This window comes from Tursiops truncatus, chromosome 1 (genome assembly GCF_011762595.2).
Source record: "Tursiops truncatus isolate mTurTru1 chromosome 1, mTurTru1.mat.Y, whole genome shotgun sequence".
Taxonomy (NCBI): domain Eukaryota; kingdom Metazoa; phylum Chordata; class Mammalia; order Artiodactyla; family Delphinidae; genus Tursiops; species Tursiops truncatus.
In genome coordinates, this window is record NC_047034.1 from 32,093,744 (window position 1) to 32,114,851 (window position 21,108).

Below are 21,108 nucleotides of genomic sequence, written 5' to 3' on the forward strand. Positions count from 1 at the left end.
ACCTGTGTAACCCCTATGCCTGGCACAGAGTAGGCATGCTATAAACGTTTTTTTGAATAAATGATTATCATATTTTATATGACTTTTATATTTTGTATGACTCATTTTTATAATTTTGACTAGATTGTTACTGATTTTTAATTTTTACAAATAACACTACAGTGATACCCACAATTCACATTGTTTGTAGGATCAGAGCCAAGCCTAGAACTTTGGGTTTTGCCTCCTAGTAGATAGCACAGCTTCTGTCTGTAAGGATTTTCTTATAAGGTTAAATATTTCCCAACTCCCTTTCCTCCAACTCTCCCTGCTCCTCCTGCCCAGTTTCACCAAAATTGCAAAACCCCAGAGATGCACCTGGCATTTCTCTGCCCATTTGCCCTTCTGGGCTAGGTAGGGCAGGACTGTCTGGGCCCCAAGTCTAGTCCATATTACCTAGTCTCTATTCCTCTTAGGCCTGGGCATCCTGTTTCTTTGTGTCTTAGTGAGGAGAGCAGTCCCTAGAGTAGAGGGCTTGGAGTATGGTACTTTCTGGTTGGCCTCATTTGGCAGGATGGTCACAGAACAGAGAGGAAGGAGGATACCTGGCTCTTTGAGCTGCATGAATCACCCCTTCAGCCTCAACCTCCTTCTTAACTCAAGCCCCAAGGAGGCTACCAGCTGCCCAGGCTACCTATAGATTGATTTTGCCTGTTCTTGAACTTTTATAAAGGTAATTGAGTAGTATATACTCTTTTCTGTCTGGCTTCTGAAACTTAAAATTATGTCTGGGATTCATCCATACTATTGAGCAAAATAGTAGGTTTTGCTTGTTTTTTTTTGTTTTGTTTTGTTTTTTCTCATTGCTGTTAGAATTCCATTGAATGAATGTGTCACGATTTTTAAATTCTGGATGTATTTGGAAGAAAAAAATTTTTTCTTATGGATTGGATATAGGGTGTGAGAGAAAGAAGAGTCAAGTATGACCAAACTTTTAGTTCTAAGCAACTGGAAATATAGAGTGTGCATTATCTGAGGTGGGAAAGGCTGCAGGTGATACAAGTTTTAGGAGCAATAAAAGGAGTTCAGATTTAGACACGTTGAGTTTGGTGTATCTATTAAATGCCTCGGTGGAATGTTGAGCAGGCAGTTGGATGGATATACAAGGATGGAGTTCAGGAGGAAGGTCTGGGCTGGGGATGTAAATGTGACAGCCATTGGCATGTAGATGGTGTTTAAATACGTGAGGCTGGATGAGATCCCCAGGAGAGAAAGTAGAAATAAAGAAGAGGATGAAGATGATATGATACTATACATAGAAAATCCTGAAGACACCACCAGAAAACTACTAGAGCTCATCAATGAATTTGGTAAAGTTACAAGATACAAAAGTAATATACAGAAATCTGTTGCATTTCTATACACTAACAGTGAAGTATCAGAAAGAGAAATTAAGGAAACAATCCCATTTACCATCGCATCCAAAAGAATACAATACCTGGGGATAAACCTACCTAAAAGGCAAAAGATCTGTACTCTGAAAACTGTAAGACACTGATGAAAGAAATTGAAGATGACACACGCAGATGGAAGGATATACCATGTTCTTGGATTGGAAGAATCAATATTGTTTAAATGACCATACTACCCAAGGCAATCTGCAGATTCAGTGCAATCCCTGTCAAAATAATGATGGCACTTTTCACAGAACTAGGTGATAATAATTTTTTTTTTTTTTTTTTGCGGTACGCGGGCCTCTCACTGTTGTGGCCTCTCCCATTGCGGAGCCAGGCTCCGGACACGCAGACTTAGTGGCCATGGCTCATGGGCCCAGCCGCTCCACGGCATGTGGGATCTTCCCAGACCGGGGCACGAACCCGTGTTCCCTGCATCGGCAGGTGGACTCTCAACCACTGTGCCACCAGGAAGCCCCCAAATAATTTTAAAATTTGTATGGAAACACAAAAGACCCAGAATAGCCAAAACAATCTTGAGAAAGAAGAACAGAGCTGGAGGAATCACACTCCTTGACTTCAGTCTGTACTACAAAGCTACAGTAATCAAAAGAGTATGGTACTGGCACAAAAACAGTCACATAGATCAATGGAACAGGATAGAGAGCCCAGAAATAAACCCATGCACTTATGGTCAATTAATCTATGACAAAGTAGGCAAGAATATACAATGGAGAAAAGACAGTCTCTTCAATAAGTGGTGCTGGGAAAACTGGACAGCTACACGTAAAAGAATGAAATTACAACATTCTCTAACACCATATACAAAAATAAAGTCAAAATGGATTAAAAATGTAAATGTAAGACCGGATATTATAAAACTCCTAGAAGAAAAACATAGGCAGAACACTCTTTGACATAAATTGCAGCAATACTTTTTTGGATCCATCTCCTAGAGTAATGGAAATGAAAACAAAAATAAACCAGTGGGACCTAATTAAACTTAAAATCTTTTGCATAGCAAAGGAAACCATCAACAAAACAAAAAGACAACCTACTGAATGGAAGAAAATATTTGCAAATGATATGACCAATAAGAGATTAAGAGTCAACGTATGTAAACAGCTCACACAAGTCAACATAAAAAAAAAAAACCCTGATTAGAAAGTGGGCAGAATAACTGAATAGACATTTTTCCAAAGAGGAAATGCAGATGGCCAAAAGACACATAAAAAGATAATCATCAGGGAAATACAAATCAAAACCACAATGAGATATCAACTCACCCTGTCAGAATGGCTGTCAACAGAAAGAACACACATAACAAATGTTAGAAAGGATGTGAAGAAAAGGGAACCCTCCTACACTGTTGGTGGGAAGGTAAATTGATGTAGCCACCGTGGAAAACAGTGTGGAGCTTTCTCAAAAAACTAAAAATAGAACTACCATATGATCCTGCAATTCCACTGTTGAGTATATATCTGAAGAAAATGAACACACTAATTCGAAAAGATACATGCGCCCCAATGTTCATAGCAGCATTATTTACAATTGCCAAGATATGGAAACAACCTAAGTGTCCATCAACAGATGAATGAATAAAGAAGATGTGGTATATATATACAATGGAATACTACTCAGCCATAAAAAAAACAAAATTTTGCCATTTGCAGCAACATAGATGGATTTGGAGGGCGTTATGCTGAGTGAAATAAGTCAGAGAAATACAAATACCGTATGATATCACTTATATGTAGAATCTAAAAAACACAACAAACTAGTGAATGTAACAAAAAAGAAGCAGACTCACAGATATAGAGAACAAACCAGTGGTTACCAGTGCGGGGGGTGGGAGGGGTGGGGGCAATATAGGAGTGGGGGAGTGGGTGTAACATAGGCTTAAGGGTGTATTGTACAACATGGGGAATATAGCCAATATTTTGTAATAACTGTAAATGGAAAGTAACCTTTCAAAATTTTATAAAATTTTTTTTAAAAGTTTAAGAAAGCAGAGGAGAGGACCAAGGACTGAGCATTGAGAGTTTGGGGAGATGATGAAGCACCAGCAAAAGGGACTTAAGGAGAGCTACAGATATAGGAAGAAACCCAGAGCCCCAGGTGTGGTGTCCTAGAAGCCAAGTAGAGAGTATATGAAGGAAGAGCAAGAGATTGGCTGTCAAGGGCTGCCAATGGGTCAAGTGAGATGAGGACTGAGAATTACCATTGGATTTAGCAAGAGCAATGTTAATAGTGATAGGAGCAGAAAGTCTAGTTGGAGAGGGCTCAGGAGAGAAGAGGAATGGAATTGAAAACAGCTGGCGTAGATTACTTTTTTGAGGTATTTTGTTGCAGAGTGTAAAGGCATGGGGCAAGAGCTGTCAGGAGAAGTGGAAACAAGGCATTTTGCTTTGTTGTTTGCGACATTAAGGACATTAGTATGTCTGTGTACTGACTAAGACCATCTAGTAGAGAGTGCAAAACTAATGATAGGGCAAAGGATAGAATTTCTGGATTGATGTCCTTGTTTAGGCAAGCAGGGCTGGGACTTAGGGCAAACACAGAGGGATTGGCTTTAGAGGAGCCTGGAGATCATCCAAGAGGCAGAAAGGCAGGGTATGTGGGTGCTGGTAGGTGACGTTCTCTTCGGAGTGTTTCGGTTTTCTTAGTGAAGTGGGAAGTGAGGTCATCAGCTGAGAGGGAGGAGGTGATGGAGAGAGTAGCAAGTGTGAAATAATTCTTTAGGAAGTAGGAGAAAGGCTAGACTCAGAAAGTCTAGTATAGTTGGAGGCAGCGTTAAGGGCCCACCTGAAGTTCGTGGTGATAAATTTGAGTGTTCAGATGCACAGGCCCAGGCATGGAGGAGGCAGCAAGTTCACTCCTTCACTAATTCAGAAGCACCAGACTCCATGCCAGACATTAGGTATCTTATCATGGCCAAGAAGTCGGTCCTGGTCCCTGCCCTCATGAAATTTAGAGACTATCTGGGAGAGAGCCAAGACACCGATCAACAAGGAGGTAGCTACAATTACAACTTGAGAAGTATTTGAGGAAGGAAGCCATCCTGGAAGTGACTGTGCCTGGCCCTTGTTGGCTTCTCTAAACCCTGTGTCAGTCCAGCCCTCACAGGGCTCAAGGACTAAGGTAGGGCCTTATAGGCCATGTGGTTCATGGTCAAGAGTTTGGATAGGATTCTAGGTACACATTGAAGCCTTTGAGTGCTTTAAGCAGGGAATGACATTATCCAGATTACATTTTTAAAATGTCAAGTCCTTAACCAAATATTAGCAAATCAAATCCAGTGACACATAAAAAGGATAATATATCACAACCAAATAGGTTTTATTCCATGTTAGAGTTAGAACCAACTGGTGATGGACTGGATGTACAGAGTGGGAGAAGGATCAAGTATGACTCCCCAGGATTAAGGCTGACGCCACAGGGTGGATGGGGTGCCAATTCTGGAGATAGGGAAGGGTGGGGAAGGGAGGGATGGGGAGAAGATTCAGATCCTAGTAGGTACTCAAGTGGTAGTGATATAATGGCGGGTCCACTAGTGGTCTCTCTCTTTGCTTGTTCCCCAGCTTCTGTCCCTTCATGTGGTCCAACAGATGGGCCCCCTTTTGCCTCATGCAGCACCAAAGAAGGAGTCCTTCAAATATCCAGCAAGTTTCCTGGGTGCCTCCAGCTGCCCCATCTACTGTTCCCACCTCACTTCTCAGCAGACTTTTGGCTTTCTTAGGCTGAAACCACAGCAATAAGGACATGTGGCTTTGGGCTCCCTAAAGCTTCCAGAAGGAGACAGCAGAGTTGGGGGTTCGTCCTTCTTGCCAGGCTTTATTCAGAATGAGACACAGTAGCTTCTGTGATAGCTAAGGCCCCCCAATTCTCTACCCATCCTCAGTCAGGTGGTCACTCTCCCTGGATGCTCTGTGCCTCCACAGCCTCATTTCCCACCCTTATCGCTGGAACCCACTAGTGGCCTGGCACTGGGGATTGTGTTAATCCCCTGCACAGTGGTCGCTGCTCCCCAGTTCCTCAGCAGGGTCCTCTCACAGCTGCTATATTGGGCACTGGGTGGCCCAGTTTCAGCTAATGTATCAGAGAAGATGGTCAGTCAATAAGCAGGCAGTTATCAAGTATCGGCTCCAGCCTAGCCCTGATGGGCAAAGCAGGAGGGCTGGGGGAGCCCCAAGGCTAGCATAGGGCACACGGGGACAGGGTCTCTGTCGTTCTGGACTGCTTGGTGGAGCACTGTCAGCTCTTCTGTGCAGAAACTATCTTTTGCCTTGTGTAGCAGAGAAAGCTTTGCAGTGCAGTTGGTGAGGTTGGTGCAGAACCTGAGGGTCAGACCTTGCAGCTCTCACCATGCAGCCTGCTCTCAGAGTCCACAGGCTTCCAATTCTCTGCTTCCCACCCCTGGGAGAGCAGGGGCCGAGACTACAGCAGAGCAAGAGCTACTTCTTAGCCCTTTTTTTCTAGCCCAGTGGAACCAAGAGCTCTGCTGCACACCCACCCAGCTAGAATGCAGTGTCCCAGGCAGTGATTCTCTTGGGGGCACCAGAGGGAAAGGTCTGTTGAAAAAAAGCCCCTCTACCCCAGATTTTTTGTTTCATTTTTTTATTGAAGTATAATTGACTTACAATATTAGTTTCAGTTGTACAACATAGTGATTTCATATTTTTTTACATTACAAAATAATCACCAGGATAAGTCTAGTTATTGTCTGTCACCATACAAAGTTATTACACTATTATTGACTATATTCCCTATGCTGTATATTACATTCCCATGACTTATTTTACCCCAGATATTTTTAACGATCACCTTTTCAGAGACACGTCTCTCTCCCCCTGCTTTATGGAGGTATGCGAGTCGAATGAAGGGTAAGAGCGGTCTCCCCAGACAGAAAGTTCAGGTACTTGGAACTGTGTCATCTTGGAGTAGTTACCTAACCTTTCTGAGCAAAACTCTTCTGCAAAACAGGCTTCTTAATACTTCCTCTAAAGGTTGTAATGAGGCTTAGGGATGAGATACATTAAGAGCCTGGCGCATAGTAGGCACTCAGTAAATGGGGACTGTTACTATCGTCAAATAATCCAAACTTGGTTCTCACATACCACTTGCTGTGTGGCCACTGTAGTTCCACTGGGACAAGTCCTCATCGAGATGAGTTGCGTACTCTGTGAGAGCAGGGTGTGGTTCTCTCCATCTGCCTCGCTCATTGTATTTCAGTACCTAACAACACATGCCTGGCTGGCACTCAGTAGGTGGCTGAATCAGTGTCTGTGGGGGGAAGGAAGCCTTAGTGGGGCAGACTGAGTAGCCAGGTAGAGAAGAAGTTAGTTGGTTATTTTACATTCACCCACAGAGGGCAAACGCAGGTACTGGAGAGTGAAGGGTTATTTCATTAAAACGTCCCCAGGAGATGAGAGGAGTAAAGGGTCTCGCTCAAGCTTACCTGGCAAGTTAGGGGGGAGTATTCTGGCCTCCTGACCCCCAGCTCAGCTCCTGTTGGTCCCCGTGCTCCTGTTTCTATGAGGAAAGGGTGTGAATAGTCCCTCCTGAGCTCTGCTTGTCTTCCCAAGGCCTTGTCCAGCCCTTCCTGGACGGTTGGCCTCTGAGGGAGCCAAAGCAAGGGTTCCGCTGGGGGCTGGCAGCTCCGTAAATCCTCTCTGGGGAGGAAGACATTCAGTGTGTTTGGGGACTTGCTGTGCTCAGCAGACACACCTGCCATGGTGGCCCATCCTCTGCAGAGTAAATACAACACCCCTTACCCCACATTATGGGCTCCTGGGGCTGCCATTCTCAGATGGCCCAGCAAGGGCTGGGGAGAGACGCAGAAACCACTCAGCCGCTCTGTCAGGCTCAGGGGCTGACAGTCTGGGAGCAGCCAGCAAGCCAGAGAGTGGTGTGAAGGCATGACACCTTCCCTCTGCCGTCATCACCTGTAATCATGACAGGAGGCCACGGTGGCTTCAGGCTCTTAGTGGTGTGTGTGTGTGTAGGGAGCTATAGCTTTTTTTAAAGGTCAAAAAATTATATCCTGGGTTTTCAGACCTTTCATTCAATTCTGCTTGCTCACCCCTGCCCCCGCCCATCCCAGTCCCTCATTCAAGGCCTTGTTGGGAAGAGTCCCAACAAGGCTAATCTCTTTCCTGTTTGTGCCCCACCCAATCCTCATGCCCTACCCCCACCATTAATCTTCCTTGACGTAGGAACACCGTTTATATGTTCAAGTTAAGAAATGTTTTCTGACAACACAAGTCCTGCCCTCAATGGCACAGACTCACAGTCTCTTGGGCAAGACTGACAATTTACCAGCTGCCACGCAGCAGGAGGCCTGAGCAAGCCTGGCGCACACACAAGCACACAGGGCCAAGGTTACTCCCCCAGCCTAGGATGCTCAACCCCACCCCACCTTTTACCTGTGCTCAAAACTCACCTTCCCTGCCTCCTAGCCAGTTATATCTTAACCTGTCCAGGCCTTGGAGTTGAGGAGAAAGATGAAAGAAGGATGTTTAATATCTAAGACCATGTCTAAAACACACACACACACACACACACACACACACACACACACACCCCTCAGAAATCTGTTCCCTTTTCTTTCCTAATTCCTACTCATTCGTTAATAGTCAACTCAGATGACACCTCCTCTCAGAAACCTTCCTTGTCTTGGTGTGTTTACAGCTCCCCATGCTCCCCTGTAACACAGCCCTTGTCAGATTGCACCGAGGTAACCTCCTTCACTGGCCTGTGAGCAACTTGAGGGTGGGGTCCAAGCCTATTCAACTCTCCTTCACAGTGTCCAGCATGGTTTCTGCCCATTTTTGGTATCTAATGCCTGACCAGTAAGTGAATGGTAATAGTAGCAAGTGACTCTCGAACACCTAACGTTTGCTAGGCCTTTGTGAAATACTTTATGTGGATTCTCTTATTTAAATCCTTGCACAATTTTATGAAGAGGCACTAATAGTGTTTTCTAATAGTAATAATATTTTCCACATTTTCTGAGGAAGCTGAGGCTCAGAGAGGTTAAACAACTTATTATTAGTCACACAACATCTAAGTGTAACTGGAATTGTTGAATGAACAATTGAATGGATGAATGAAAAGACCTGCATTTGAGCCTTGACTCCAACCTTACTGCTGGGTGATTTTGGGCAAATCACTTACTTCTTTGGGTCTCAGTTTCTACACCTATAGAATGGGCACAATTCCTTATGCCTACTGCAGAGAGTTGTCTATAAAGGAGTGCTCTCAGAAGAGGAAAATGGCTGCATTGTTCAGGGATGAGTTGGTTCTGGGTGTGTGTGTGGAGGCTCCCAAACCCCCACCCCAAGCTGTCCCCTGGCCTGCAGAGTACCGCCCAAGAGCTGGCCTGACTGCCTGGCACTGAGGTGGCAGAAGGAGCTAATGTTGGCTGCCGGGCTATGGGTACATGAGTGGAGCAGAGACAGACACAACTGTCACCGGGAAGTAAGAAGGATCAGGAAGTGGGTGCTGCCGCACGCCTGGCAGAGGGGCTGAGTTTGTCTTTGGAGCTGACGTTTAAAGAGAAAACCTCTTCCCTCTTCCCCCTCGGGTGTCGTGCCACACTGTCTACCACCTGCTCGAGCTGTAGACAGCTCTCCTGGCTGCTGGGAGACGGTGCTGCATCTCCAGCACTCAGTGGAGTGGAGGCCCCACACCAACAGCTCCCTGACCACACGAGGTGGGCGGGCACCTTGGGCCTGGTGGGGAGGGAACTCACAGTGACTGGATGTGCGGGCTACTGCTGGGCTTTAACTCCTCCATGATGGGCAGCTCCAGGGCCTCAAGGGGTCTGCACAGGAGCGGTTGTCACCTCCCACCGCTGAAGCCCACGCAGGCAAGGAGGGGCCATTCTCTAGGCCGCAGTCTTCCCGTCAGAACATGGCCTGAGTCTGAGCTCGGTCTACTGTCAAGGTTTAAAGGAAAAAAAACTTGGGAGGAGAATCAAGAAAAGGGGAACCCCCTCCCAAACCAGGGAGACCTGATCCCCCAATTCACTCAGTACAGAGAGAGACCCGGAGCTGGAACTCAGAGGCTGGAACTCAGTCTGCCGCTGTACCCATCTGGACAAGCCACCTCACTTCCCCGGCGCTGCATCTTCCTCAGCAAAGGGGACTCACAGTCCCTGCCTGACTTCTCAGGGTTGCTGCAAAGATCCAGCACGCAGTGTGTGTGCTGAGTCTGAGGAAAGAAGGGATGCTGAGAGGCACAGAGCTCTGAGTGCCTTAGGCGTCAGGCTGGCAATGCTGGTCTCTCAGTCCTGACTCTGCTACTTACTTGTTCTATGATCTTGCCCAAACTCTCTGAGCCTCAGTTTTACACGTGTAAAATGGAAATAATGACATCTTCCTCATTGGATTGTTGAGGGGATTACACGTGAAAATAATGTAAACCCACCGTCTCTCTCCAGTATCACAGGGGCTTGTTCTTCCCCTTTCCTGCCGTTTCATGGGAGGGAAGACGATGGATGGGTAGCGCATGCACACGTGTGTCTCTCTGTCTCTGTCGCGGTTGGGGCAGACAGTTAATACAGCCACCCTCAACTGTGGCTTGAGAGGTTCCTTTACATGCATGCCATGGCCTAACGTTGGTGAGCTCCACCTGGGGAAGTGGCCGTGGCACGGCTCGGAGGTGCATAGAGCCATATACACAGGTGAGGTGTGCTCTGTCACTGTTCTGGGTACAGTCCCCCTCTGCTTCAAGCTCCTCCATGAGTCCAGGGGCTGCCTGACAGGAGAGGATCCTGAGGAAGGAGACATGTGGTCTTGGGGTAGAGGGAGTACCTGCATGCTGGGTGTCCCCTCCATGTCAGGAACAGTGATGAGTGCCTTCTTTGGTAGCATATTTAATTTTATTTAGCCTTGCAAGGCTGGCATCAACACCATTTTTACAAATAAAGAAATAAGAGAACCAGGGAGGTAAAGGAACTGGAAAATAGTTATCCAGCTAGTAATTAGCAAAACTGGGATTTGTACCAGCTTACCAGATACCAAAGTGAATGCTGCTTGTGATATACCCACTAACCCAGCCACTCTCCTCAGGGATTTCCAGACTGTGGGGAACCACAGCCCCTGTCCTCAGAGAGCTTCTAGGCTAAGATGGAGGCAGAACACAAGATTTTGCAGTTAAGAGAAATTGGCACAGGCCGAGCTAAGAGGGCTGAGATTTCTGGGACAGAGGCTGCTAGTGGGCACAGGCCTGGCCTGACCTGCCATCTGGTTTCCTTTAGGCCCTGTGTGCTTTCTCTCAGGTTCTAGGGCCTGCATGTGCTCATTTGCACAGCTACCTCGATCACAAGTGCAGGGAAGTTAAATCAGGAGGTGTTGCTAACATCATGGCAGCAGAAATAATCCCATGAGGTCCGTGGAAGTGAGAATGGAGGAGGTGGGCTAGAGAGGCAGCCCAGCCGACCCTGGGCTGGGTCCTAGGGCTGAGTGTTGTGAGGGATTCCAGGAGACCTTCTCTGCCATCCACAGGTAGTAGCATGCATGCCGCAAAGAGCACTGGGCCAGGTTCAGAGGAACCTGGGTTCAGTCTCAGCTCAAACACTAATCAGCCAAGCTATAGCCTTGGGCACTCACTGAACCTTCTTGGGCCTCTGTAAAATGGCAACAACAGGGGCTTCCCTGGTGGCGCAGTGGTTGAGAGTCCGCCTGTCGATGCAGCGGACGCGGGTTCGTGCCCCAGTCCAGGAGGATCCCACATGCCGCGGAGGGGCTGGGCCCGTGAGCCACGGCCGCTGAGCCTGCGCGTCCGGAGCCTGTGCTCTGCAACGGGAGAGGCCACAACAGTGAGAGGCCCGCGTACCGCAAAAAAAAAAAAAAAAAAAAAAAAAAATGGCAACAACAAAATCTGCCCTGTCTATGAGGCAAGCTGAAATGCATTGTGAGGAGAGCTGTGCGCCCCACTATCATTTTGCTGAGGTGGGGAGCCTCTTGCCTTCCCTTCTCCCACCCTGGCTCCCTGCCTTTCCTCTCTCCATATGGTGGAGGTGGCTGTCCATGAACAGAAACAAGTCACACAGGTGGTTTGCAAGGGACCTGGCAGGGATTTGAGTTCCTATTTCCTGCAGGGTCCAAGACAATGCCTTTCCTTTTTCTGGGCTCCTCAGACAGGCTTCTCCCCAAACAAGGGTGGGGAGGGTTACTTCTGGGCCAGCGTTAGGCTGAATGCCATTGGGCCTTGCTTCTCACACACATTGCAGTCTGAGAAGCTTGGACAATAAGGGGTACTGGGGAACATAAGACTATAATCCCTATTCTCAAAGTCCTCACAGCCTCATGGGGATATTATTGTGTGAAACACAAAACCCTGGTTTGGGACGCAGCTGACCTGAGTTGCAGTTCCAATTCTGACCACCAGCTCTGTGACCTTGAGGGAGTTACCCAGTCTTCTCATCTGTGGAGATGCTGCCTCCCTCCTAAGATGATTGTGGGAAGAGGAAAGGAGAGACTGTATGTAAAGCTCAATGCCAAGTGGTTACTATAGGAACACTGGGAGGTGGGCTAGGCAGATAGCAGCTCCATTTTGGATAAGGAAGCTAAGATTCTGAAAGGTGATGTAATCTGCTAACACAGCAAGTTTGAGTCTGATTAGAGCCCAGGCCCTCTAATGCCTGTCACACGCCTGCCAGTGTTGTGTTATCTGGAGCCTTTTGCTTCCTTGGCCAACTGGTGTAACTCTGTTGGAGATAGTGGATACCAGCTATGGAGGTCAGAGAGGGAGAGTTTTGGGTGGTCAGGCCTTTGTGGGATTTGAAAGTTGGGGACCCTAGAGTTGGACCTTCCAAATGGCCCATATTGTTGGTATTAATATCAGCTGGGTGAGGGAGGCCACTTTGGTGTCCCCACCCTGTGCCTGCAGTGCCTGTCCTACCTGATTCTTGCCTGGTTGAGTCCCCAAGACCCATTGTTGTCAGCAATCTGCATTTCCTTTTTTGTGGCTCTGAGCACAGCACTTTGAAGTTTTTGTGAATGGTGGATGGGAAAAAAAGGCTTCGATATAATAAGCTTCCTCCGCTCCCACATACATCATAATGTGAGATTCCCGCATCGAGGGTCGTGGCAGATGTGAGTGATTTATTGGGCTTTGCAGAGTGGCAGAAGTGACTGAAAATATGGTCATTGATCAATGCTCAGAGAAGCTGCCTCTCCAGACCCCTGCTCTGGGATGCTGCCAGCGGCTCCATGCTGCTCCGTTATCCTGGCACAAATCACAGGGGTGTAGGGCAGCTCCCTGAGAACAGACTGTTCCCTACTTCCACCCAGGGACAGCTGTGAGGGGAAGGGCTGGTCTTGTAGTTAGAACCACCTAATTAAGTGGCTTAATGTATTAAGCTGGATGACTTATAATGGAAAGTGACTGGGTGACTGGGACAGAAACTGGGAATGGAAATCTCAAGGATTCTATGGAAGGTCCCTCATCTGGGTGGGCTGGGTGCAGGGTCTTCTACCTGCCAGGAGGGATGTTGTGGAGAGAAGCAAAAAGCTTCAAAGTGGCTTCCTCTTACCCTCCTTCCTACTTTACTCACATTTAAAGTGGTTATTGATATCATTGGATTAATGTTTACCGTGTTGGTACCTTTTCTATTCATTGGGTTTATTGTTTGTTTCTCCCCTACCTTCTCTTTTCCGCCTTCCCTGGTTTTAACTGAGCATTTTATATGAATCTATTTTCCTTTCTAAAAATATTATTGTGTGCCTTACTGTGTACCAGATACCACAGTGGGTGCTAGGAATACAACATTGAACCAGACCTGACTCCTGCTCTTGGGGTTTGGCATTCAGGGAGGAAACAAATAATTTTACTGATTGCCCCACATGGGGAAGAGGAGGGCATCAGCTCCCACCTTGATCCAGGGGATCCTGCTGCATGCTGTCCTGGGCAGGGGACTCTATGCCCAGCCTGTATCTACCTGGGCAAGACTGGGTGCTTCCCCACCTTCCACTGCATCAGGATCCCCCTATCCCCAGCTCATCTCTGGGGCTGGGGCAGAAAAGAGGAGGAAAACCTGCAGCAAATGCAGGGCGTTGGAGGGGCAGGGTGGGGCAGGGCTCAGGGCTGATAGCTGTTGCTAAACTCTTCTGCGTGATGCTACCTGAGTGGCTGCACTGGTTCCTGGATTGCGCCTGGCCTGCAGCTTCATGTAAATGGTCCCGCACACTGTGGGGCTCAGTGAATAGGCACGTGTTGGGACGTAAGACACAGAAAGCAACAAGAGGCACCAAGGAGGGATGATGGGAAACTGCTGGGTGCTGGGGTTCTTACCACTGTTATCTGGGCTCCAAACTCCACCAACCTGGATGTGAAGTGGGGAGAAAGTCCAGAACCTGGGAGAATATGACTGCAACTTCTTCCAGGTCCCAAGAGCAGGACTGCCTTGGGTTGTGGTGCAGCAAGAGGGACTGAAGTTAGATCCTGGGTAGGACTTTCTTTTTTTTTTTTTTTTTTCCGGTACGCAGGCCTCTCACTGTTGTGGCCTCTCCCGTTGTGGAGCACAGGCTCCGGATGCGCAGGCTCAGCGGCCATGGCTCACGGGCCCAGCCGCTCCGCGGCATGTGGGATCTTCCCGGACCAGGGCACGAACCCATGTCCCCTGCATTGGCAGGCGGACTCCTAACCACTGCGCCACCAGGGAAGCCCCTGGGTAGGACTTTCTGATGTAAAAGTACAAGCGATGGAATGGAGGGAGGCCTGAGGGTGAAGGTGGGACCTTTCTTTAGAAAGAGGACAAAAGTCTCCCTGTCTTCTCTGTCCTCCTCCCACATCCTGCCATCTGTTGCATCTTTTCTAGAATAGAGGGCTAGATGCTATGAACTTTAGGGAGCCCTGAAGGCCCAGGCAGCTAAAGCAGAGAAAGACCCCAAGCCCTATGAGAGCAGTTGCCTCCTCAGGGGGAGCATCCCTGTCCCCCAAGCTAGCCCCTGTGACTCCAGGCTCTGGGCACTAGGGCACTGGGTCTGCTGTCCGGCTCTCAGTGGACCACTGCCTTTGGGCTGCTCTGGAATCTATATAGTCTCTCTGGCCAGAGTTGGATCATGGTCCCTAGAGGGAAACAGGCCTTCAGGCAGATGTTGAGTACTCTGTGGTTCCAGACAGGCCAGGAGATATGCAGAAGGGAGGTGGGAGAAGGGGCATCGTGAGCTCCCCCTGAGTCTGCCTCGCCTGTCTCCAGTCTCTACACTGGCCACTTACTCAAGAGAGCTTTACTGCGCTTAACCAGGAAGTGTGGCTTCTCCAGGGCCCTGTGTGGGGTTTGTGCTGGGCTCAGCAACTCCCACATCCCTATCTGCTCCCCACCCAAGACTCAGATGCTAGGCAGACAGATCAGGGAACACAGACTAATTCTGTACCAGTCTTGAGTTAGGTAGGAGAGCTGAGTGCAAAATGGATACTAAAGCCATGTGACCAGTCTTTCCAAAGTGAAACAAATAACTTGTTGTTTGTCTGTGTCACTGCAACCTGTTCTGTATCTCTTCAGGAGCTGACTGTATTTTCTGGGGGAGTCGGGGACATCCTTGGGAGAGGGGTGGTGATAACACTAGGCACCAGTTGCCACTATTCACAGAGGGGCCTCATGGTCCCAGTGAGCCTGCCAAGCAAGTCTTCTTGTGCCATTATGCTGAGGACAAAAGCAAGGCTCAAGGGATTTTTACTTGGTCAAGGCCACAAGCTGTTAACTGGTAGAGCCACAGCTTGAACTCAGATCTGGCTCAGCAGCACTCTTCATTCCTTCACTCACAACAAATATTTATTTCTCTTTCCATTCCATGTTGCTCCCCATCTTCCTCTCCATGGGGCACATAGCTGGAGCATGAAATCCTTAGGGGGGGACTCCCTTCTGGGGAGTTGTATGTGCCTCTCAACTACTGCCCCTGGGATCCCCATCCCCAAACTGGTTTTTGGTGTTCCCTCCCTCCACTAGTGCCAAGCTCACCTCTTCGTATAAGATGATCTGACACATTTCAGAAGAGGGGAACTTGACCTGCCAGAGCTTGGGAAACATCTCATTCAGTCCTACATTATCCAGATGAGGATAGAGATGCCCCCAAAGGAGAGGAGTTTCACCCAAGGCCAGCTCATTCCCTCCCAACAAAGCCTGGACCAGAACCGAGGTCTGCTGGTTCCCACCACAGTGAGGTGCTCCAAGGGAGGACTGCCCTGCTCTGGGGGTCCTCATGTCATTGCTGTCCTTGCAGGCACCTTGATGGGCAGCGTGGGCCCCCTGCTCTCTCAAGCCTGGCGAGCTCTGCCCATTTCCAGCTCCCTCCTGCCCTCACCCTCTTGATGTGCCAGCCAGGCTGCAGGATTCCCTGCCACCTCTTAAAAGTGACCACTGTCTGCAAAGACCAGAGAGGCTGCTGGGGAATGATTCAATCAGCTCCCTTTTCCTATAATGTCAGGTCTTTCCACTTGGTTGGAAAAGAAATTTGGCCCCCTTTACTACAGTGGTCATCCCAGTAAGGCCTCACTGCGCCAGCCACTCGTAGGTCATTAAATCCATATGCAGACAGGAAAATTTTTTTCCATACTGCCGAATGAGTCAGAAAGTCTCCCACAGCAGGTGGGGTAATTTGCCCTTGGTATTTTCACCATCCTGGCCTTACCCCAAGAGCTGGAGAGAATCAAATCTCAGAGCAGGAAATGGCCAGGAATGCTGAGGTCTGGGTCCAGTTGTCCTGAGTTTACAGTTCAGGTCAGACACCCTCCTCCCTGAAGACCACTCTGTCACTGGGATGTGGGGCTGCACTGGTCTCAGGAGTCAGAGGACTGGGGCTGGGGAGGAGGTGGCTGCATCTCAAAATTACCTGGGGGATTGTGTCAAAGTGCAGTCCCTGGGCCTCCCATCGCCTGTGTGGGGACATTCTGATATGCCCCGGACTGCGGGAAAGGGTTGGGGATTGTAGGCAAGTATACTTTGAAAATATGCCTTCCCCAAACCTGAGAACCTCCCTCCCTACACTACCCCCTGCAGCCTCCTCTAGATCAGGGGCACTGGACAAATCCCAACGCCTCTTTGTAAGGATGAGAGGATGCAACCAGAGAGGAGAGGGGCTTTGTCACAGGCACACAGGCCTGAGGTAGAACTTGCAATGTCAGTTACCTGTGCCACCTTTCAGTCTGGAGTTGATGCCAGGAACTTTGGCCTCGTATGTTTTATTTAGCCTGGGCTGCTCTCCCATCAGACTGGGCATTCCCTCTGCTCAGGGGCTATACCTTCCCCATCAGATGGAGAACTCCTTTAGGTCAGGGGCTATGTTTTTTCTGCTCACTCCCAGATTCAAGGAAGGGGCTCTGAATCTGAAGCAGGGAGAATAGAGGACGTTCAGAATAGAGGACGCTACTGGGTCACATACATAGACATAATTGTTTTTCCCACCAGGCTGTTGAGTTGTTTGTCCTCAGAACGTGACCAGGAGTTATTTCCAAGGCCCATTACACTACTAGCCTAACTAATTTATCCAGCTCTCTTCTTTCAAGGAGTTCAGTGTCTGGGCCCGCTCTCTATAGTTCTGCAAACTAGCCTTGAGGGTGTCCAATGGATCCCCCTTTTGGGGATTGGTGACACTGATATTTAGAGTTGGTGGGTGATGCCACAGGTCCCGAAGCAAGCAAGATTCAAGGCAGGATTATTAGGACCCAGACATCCAAGTCCCTCCCCAGGGTCCCTGATCCAGACTCCCCCGGGGAATGTTACCGTTAAATATTTGGTCCCTGGAGTGTGCCCAGTGCCTTTGATTGTATCCGGTTTCCTGTTTCCTTTGAGAGGGAGAATTTCTCTGAAGGAAGTGGTTTATAGTCCTAAAGCCTTACTTCCCTGGTCTTGAGATCCAAGTTTCCAGTTACAACTAGCTGAGATCAATGATAAGGAGGGAGGCAAGGAAGGAGGTCACCAGAGCTGTGGAATATCGCTCCTTCTTACAAGGCAAGAAAGTGGGAAGGGAAGATGGAGGGTTCAGTCCCAGACTATCCAAACTGCCCATTGCAGAAAGATGCAGACATGATCCGGTCCCCTACCCAGCCGCATGCCCAGTGCCTTGGTGACAATAAACAGGGACAGCCAGGCCTGAGGACCCTGCCCTGGTCTCAGCAGTTCACAGGACACTTCAAACAGAGCCTTCAAACAGAGCCATGTTTAGCCTTTTCCAAACCCATCCTGTGGATTCTCTCTCTCTTCTTTTGAGTCAACACATATTTATTAAGCGTCCGGTCAGTTCTCTCATCCCTCGAGGAGGGAGTTCTTTGTGATAACTACATTCAATTTTTCCTGCTCCAGCTTCGCTCCTGAACCATTGGGATCTAACCAGGAACGTGGAAATCGCTTAGGCGTTTACAGCTGAGGGCTTTTAATGCCAGGAATTGGTCACACAGGTGATGAAGCATCTAAGAAGTCAAATAGGGGATAATGAGGTAACTCAGACATTAGCAACAACAGGAAGCTACCCCTAGGCTGAAGGGCAAAGGAAGGAGGTGGTCCTGGAGCCCAGGGGGGCTACAGGGGGCTAGTGGAAGCTGAAACCATAGGGGGCCTGGCTGGTGGGAGGTAGAGCCAAGGAAGAGATATAACCGCTGCCTGAGACCCATCTGTGACAGAGAGAGGGGGGTGGAAATATCCTTCCACCTCCTTCCTCCAGCACTCCAATGCCTTCCATGAACCCAGCGACCCAGGAGCTTGGGAAATGCAGCCTGCAGGGGTCAGCCGCCCTCCCCCGCGACTCAGAGCAGGGCAGGAAAAGGAGGGGAAGCTGAGGACATACAGCTTCAGGACCAGCCACTCCAGTCTTGTTTGTACAGTGACAGAGCAGCTTCTCTGAGCACCTTCCTCCGTTGGTCAGTTCTTGGTCCACCAAGGAGAGTTTTTGCGGATCTCTGTGCCGCCTGCCCCCCTTCTCTTTTCTCTGTCAAATGCATCTTTCCTGCCTAGGTCCCCTAGTGTGTTCACCACCTGATGGCATTCTGAGCTTTTCCTGTTCTGAGGAGGCTTATTGTTCACGTTCTCAGAGTCAGCTTAAAAGTCAGTCCCCAGTGGTGTCCAGGAAGAGCCCTCCTGTGAGGCTGTAGGCAGACAGAGGACACCCCTCTGTGCAGTCAGGCCTCCGACTGGATTTGATCCCACCTATGAAAGGGGCCTCTTCATGAAGCAAAGGACCAATGGGGAGCTCAGGCAGGCTCATGGCTCCTGCTGGGGCTTAGCTTGAGTTGGAAATGCTGCTCCTCTGGAAGACTCTGGGGAGGCTAGTTCTGGCCCGGGGTAGCCTCTCCTGGTCTCACCGTATGCAGGTACAGAGCTGGGGCTCAGGGCTGCCATAGATGTGCTGGAGGCTGGCTGGTGGCCTGGTGGCACTCACTCATACCTCTCATAAGGGGCCCTCATCAGAGCAACCTTATGTCACAGGACTTAAGCAGGGGACCAGTAGTTATCTGACTTAGCAGCAGATCCCCACAGCTTCTAGCCCAGTGGGTAATGAACAGGGGAAAGATTTTTTTCATCCAGGGCACTGTAATTGCTTCTGAGACTTCAGCTATGCCTTTCTAATCTGACTGTCTCTAATTGAGCACCTACCATTTAATCCTTATCTGTGGTTCCCTGACGTACTCACATGGTAGGTCCTCAATTAATCATGAATGATCGAATAATTTTCTTTATCATTTTTATTTATCATGTATTTATTTATCATTGAATAAAATGTATTTGTCATTGAATAAATCATAAATGATTGAATAAATGGATATATGGACTCATGTATCCATTTTTACGTCTATTTACTCATTCATTCAACAAATAATTATTGAGTACTTTTCTAGGTACTGGGAACACAGTTGGTGAACTTGCAAAATGAATCTCTGTCCTAATGGGGTTACATTCCACTGGAGAGAAACAGATAATAAATTCCTAAACACCTATATATTTATATCTATATCTAAACGAGAGAGGAAGCAGTTGTAGGGGGGGTAGATGAATGGATTCAGAGAGTCAAGAAGTGATAAGCTCTATCAAGAGAATTAAAAACAGCAGAAGGCTATGGAGTGAAGGGCTCCTTTTGCAGGGTGGCCAGGGAATCTCCTCTGAGGAGGTGACATCTAAGCTGAGATCTGGATGTGGGGGAAGGAGCCTCCTCAGCCCTCTCGGGGAGGTGAGCAGGAAGTGCAAAGGCCCCAGGTGGGAGGTGCACACAAAGAAGTGTCCGGCAGTGTGGTCTGGACTTCCTGAGTGAGTGCAACAGGACTGGGAGTAGGGGAAGGGCCCTTGGCCAGGGAGGGGTCAGGGTCAGGGAATGGCCCCACTCTCCCTTCAGTGGTCGGGATCAAAACACGAGAGTCATCCTGATGGTGCATTCTCTCACCTGGACATCCAAACTCAGCAACAGGTCCTGTTGGCTCTGTTCCCAAACACATCTGACAGCCAGGCACTCCTCCCCACTCCCCACTGCCACCCACGAGAGCTCACCACCTCGTCTCTTACCTGGATGGCTGAAATACGCTCTCCCCACGGTGTTCTTGCTTCCCCTGCTGCACACAACACACTCTCCACACGGCAGCCCGAAGTATCTTTTAAAAACAGAAATTGGAGATTACTCCTTTGCTTACAATGGCTTTCCCTGCACAAGAATAAAACCTTGGAACCTTTCGTGTGACCTGCCCAGCCCAGGTGGCCCTGCCCTGGCCCTTGCCTTCACTCTCCGGAAGCCCCCACTAGCGGCTCTGCTACCTGAGCCACTCGGGCCTCAGGACTTTGCCTGCTGGTACCTCATGCCTGGCTGTCCTAGGTGATCATGTCCCTCTCTGCTCAGTGTCTCCTCCCCAGAGAGGCTGTCCTGAGCACGTACACAACCTAAGCTAGCGGCACTCCATGCCCAGCCACTCGCTCTCAGGGTGTCCTATTTATTTCACTTGGTAGGTCTCAAACAGTCTGTTTATTGGTTTATCCCCTGCCTCTAGAATGTTACTTTCCTGAAAGCCTGTTCTCTTCGATATTCCTGAACCCGGCACTTGTAACCGGGCACCTAAGAGCCCTCCGTGAATATCTGTTTAATGAATGAAAAGGGAGGGTGCCTCAGCTGCCTACTTGCCCCAGCACTGACGACTAAACAGCTGAGCAGATCATGAACAGACCAGTCTGAGGGCTACAAAGAGGTTGGACTTGGAGGGAGGAGGGAGGCTCCCAGGCAGGCCTGCTGCCATCTTCAGAGCTGCCCAGTCCAGGGGGTTGCCTGAAGCAGGGGAGGTCCACCATGACTCCCTTCTTCTGTACTGGACCTCCACCCTCTGAGCCCCCTTGTCCTCCATCTTCCCAAAGTGGCAGAGCTGGGGTCCTTCATGGGCTTTGGACTAGGACAAATCTCAGTCTTAGAAATTCCATCTCTACCTCTTACTCACTGAGTGACCTTGGACATGTTTCATAATCTGAATCTCAGTTACTGCGATTAGAAAATGAGAATAATAATCATAATAATGCCTAAGTCACAGGGCTGTCTATAAAGTTGGTGCCAGCACATGAAAAGCGTCAATAAATGTTAGCTTCTATCAGCATTGTTATTATTGCTGTCAATCAGTTAACTATTATTTTTGAGCATCCCCCCTCCCTTAGCCTCCAGGACCTCCTCCCCTCCTATGGCAGCCCTGCCAAGGTGTCCAGGGAAGT

The 21,108-nt window shown here is 48.8% G+C and overlaps 1 protein-coding gene and 1 long non-coding RNA gene across 7 annotated transcripts in view; one reads left to right on the forward strand and one right to left on the reverse strand.

Moving 5' to 3' along the window:
• Positions 1-21,108, forward strand: part of ADORA1 (adenosine A1 receptor) — a 36,796-nt gene that overhangs the window by 6,987 nt on the left and 8,701 nt on the right. The gene's annotated exons all lie outside the window — the stretch shown is intronic.
• LOC141278223 (uncharacterized) lies at positions 6,059-9,531 on the reverse strand. Its single transcript, XR_012330570.1, has 3 exons — positions 9,187-9,531; positions 6,892-7,105; positions 6,059-6,716 (listed from the first exon to the last, which is right to left on the reverse strand). It is a non-coding gene; the product is annotated as an uncharacterized lncRNA (long non-coding RNA).